We start from the raw sequence: 3649 nt of genomic DNA, 5'->3' as shown, positions 1-3649 counted from the left end.
CACACACACCAGCAAGATGAATGTTTCAGGCCCTCAATATTCTAACTGTAGGCTCTCAAACTCAGGTTCAAATTAAAGCCAGACTAGAAACTGCATCTGTTCTGCTGTCTTCCTAGCCCTTTCAACAAAACCAAACTCCTCTTTGGAGTAATCGACAAAACAAAATTTCTATGCTAAATTGTGGGCTCAGAGTCAGAAACTTTCCATGAGAAATTCTGAACCTTAGCTCTGTTGGCCAAAAATGCCTTGTGACATCAGTATATTATAAAAATTGTGAAAACTATGGATGCTTTTGGACTCAAAAGCATTCCCTCCTGTGTGTGAGGTGTTTTATTATTATTTTTTTTTTATTGAAGTATAGTTGCTTTACAATTTTGTGTTAGTTTCAGGTGTATAGCAAAGTGATTCAGTTATACATATCTATTCTTTTTCAGATTCTTTTCCCTTATAGGTTATTACCAAATATCAAGTATAGTTCCGGGTGCTATACAGTAGGTCCTTGTTGGTTATCTATTTTATATATAGTAGTGTGTTTATGTTAATCCCAAACCCCTAATTTATCACTCCCCTGCCCTTTCCTCTTTGGTAACCTAAGTTTGTTTTCTACATCTGTGGGTCTGGTTCTGTTTTGTAAATAAGTTCATTGGTATCATTTTTTAGATTCCACATAAATGGGATACATATGATAGCTGTTTTTCTCTGTCTGCCTTACTTCACTTAGTATGATAATCTCTAGGTCCATCCATGTTGCTGCAAATGGCATTATTTCATTCTTTTACAATAGAACAAAACACCTTAATACGTGTGACAGAGCCTGGTGCAGAGCATGTATTAAAATATGAAACTTCATTTAGCTCTATTGAAGCCTCAAGGTGGTAGGTATTGCATTTCTTTCCTTTAATTCCTTTAATTTAGCCGAGATGGGATTTGAACTGAGAGCTTGTGGGTCTGTAGTCAATGCTTCCTCCACCATGACACTCAGGACGACTGGTGTGACTTGAATGGAATAATCTCTCATTTGAGAGGCAGTGAGTTTATTTCCACATCCCTGCTGCTCCCAGCGGTCACACGCAGCACCTTCCCAGGCCATTTGCAATGCCCTCACCTCCCTCTTGGCCTTCCTCTGGTGTGCATTTCCTCTAGAATGCCTTTTCCTTCCCCTGCGCTTAGCCATCCTCATCCATCCATTACTCAGCCATAAAAAGAAACGAAACTGAGTTATTTGTAGTGAGGTGGATGGACCTAGAGTCTGTCACACAGAGTGAAGTAAGTCAGAAAGAGAAAGACAAATACCGTATGCTAACACATATATATGGAATCTAAGAAAAAAAAATGTCATGAAGAACCTAGGGGTAAGACGGGAATAAAGAAGACACAGACCTACTAGAGAATGGACTTGAGGATATGGGGAGGGGGAAGGGTAAGCTGTGACAAAGTGAGAGAGTGGCATGGACATATATACACTACTAAACGTAAAACAGATAGCTAGTGGGAAGCAGCCACATAGCACAGGGAGATCAGCTCGGTGCTCTGTGACCACCTAGAGGGGTGGGATAGGGAGGGTGGGAGGGAGGGAGACGCAAGAGGGAAGGGATATGGGAACATATGTATACGTATAACTGATTCACTTTGTTATAAAGCAGAAACTAACACACCATTGTAAAGCAATTATACTCCAATAAAGATGTAAAAATAAATAAATTAATTAATTAATTAAACCTAAAAAAACCCGAAGGTCGACCTCTCACTGGAATCTTGCAGGCTTTTGACTTTAAGATCAATCATGCGCTGTCCCGTTTTAGTCTCAAACTATTCCAGGTTTATGCATGTGTCTTCCCTACCTTCTTGGATCCCAGTTTCATTAAGCAGAGGGTCTGTGCCTGGCATTCTCTTTTGTCCTCAAAGAGCTGAGCACAATACCTCCATCTGTTGAGCGTTTCTTTGATCTCATTTATGTGAAAATCTTTTAGAAGTCAGAACTGGAAAATACAAAATTGGAAAAGGAATCTCCAGAAGAGCTAACTTTTGATTTAACTCTGCAAGCTCCAAATCCCCCTCTTTCCCTCTTTGTTCTGGCTGCCAGTAAGCTCACAGATAAGTTTTGTGTTCCATTTCCAAAGTTACCCTGAGTCTAGGTTTTCTGTTAAAATTACATTGCTTCCTTTCCATGCCCCTCCCACCGTTCTCCACTCAACCCATACACCTGCCACTCACTTTATTTCCTGTATTTTGAACTTGTATCTCCATCTTGATTTTATTATTTTATTGTATCTGTGCTTACTATAAGCCCCAATTATATTTTGGAAATAAGTACAGTATGAGGGGAGACTGTCAAGCCCAGGATTGGGCAACTAAAGAGGTAATCTGCATATGCATGTTAATTCATTTACATACATTTTTGTAGATGAGAACTTTCTATTCTAGATTTGCTTTCTCAGCGTAAAAGAATTTTCTTAATAATTTTAAAATAAAGTTCATTTTTCTAAAATAAAAGCAATTTCTAAATTTCCACTATAAAATATTAGGAAAATATAAAAAAAATAAGAAGACAAAAAACATGCTGTATAGTCCTAGCATCTAAAGATACCCACAATTAGGACCCACAATATCTTTTTATACTATGATTTTGTACAGCTGGCATGATAGCAATAATGCACACATGAACATTTATCCTGATTTTCACTATTAAAACATATATCCCCCTATATTATAAAAGGTTCACAATTTATAATTAAATTGTTAGTTGTCAGAAAAACACTGGAATAAAAAATAACTCCAGATTTCTATTTCTGACCAATGTTAAATAACAAAGACCGATTTATCTTCTCACTTTAAACAAGAAGAAGTAAATTATATCTACATAATTATAGTTATATAGTCAATAGTTTTTAGACATTTGACAACAGACACCAGAGGACTATGATTCCTGAAAAAGGCAAACAAATAAACTATGATTTTAACAACTTACTGCCCAGAGTCAGTTAACCAGGACAGAGCACAGAGATTGAAAACCTAAACATACCCAACTCAGTCTGAGTTGAGGAGACACAAGTCAGAGTTCAGAAAAGCCAAGGCAACAAAAATATGTGGGACAAAGTAAGATGGCAAGACAGATGCAAGCGAGAGAGCCTGGGAAATCTACATGGGGATGCCCCTTGATTCTTTGGCTGAGAATTAATTTGTTCATGAGTGAGAGGAAATGACCTACGAGAGTAGTAGACAGAAAAGTTCCTAGAGCTCACACAACAAGAATAGTTTGTCTTCCCACCAGCCTTTGAGAAAAGATCTTGAAAAAACACAGGGTATTAGCTAGAATCCTCAGAGGGCTATTACCTTAGTAGTTGGGCTAAATTAAATTCTGATCAGCATAACAAAGCTTAAAAGTTAGCCTCAAAAGGATCCAACTAATTCTAAATAACTTAACTGGGAGTCACAAATACAAGAAAATCCAGCAATCAACAATATATTAAAAATATCCTACATTAAGTCAAACATTTTCAGACATACAAAAAATCAGGAAAATATGACCAAATACCAGGAGAGAAATCAATCAGTTGGATCAGAACCAGAAATAACAGTTATTATAATTATAAGACAATTATAAACATATCCCATATGTTCAAGCAGGTAAAGGAAAATATGAGAATGA

Source organism: Monodon monoceros, unplaced genomic scaffold, assembly GCF_005190385.1.
Source record: "Monodon monoceros isolate NGI ecotype Baffin Bay Population unplaced genomic scaffold, NGI_Narwhal_1 Super_Scaffold_10, whole genome shotgun sequence".
Classification (NCBI taxonomy): domain Eukaryota; kingdom Metazoa; phylum Chordata; class Mammalia; order Artiodactyla; family Monodontidae; genus Monodon; species Monodon monoceros.
The sequence above is the reverse complement of the archived record's forward strand: the minus strand, read 5'-3'. Positions refer to the sequence as shown.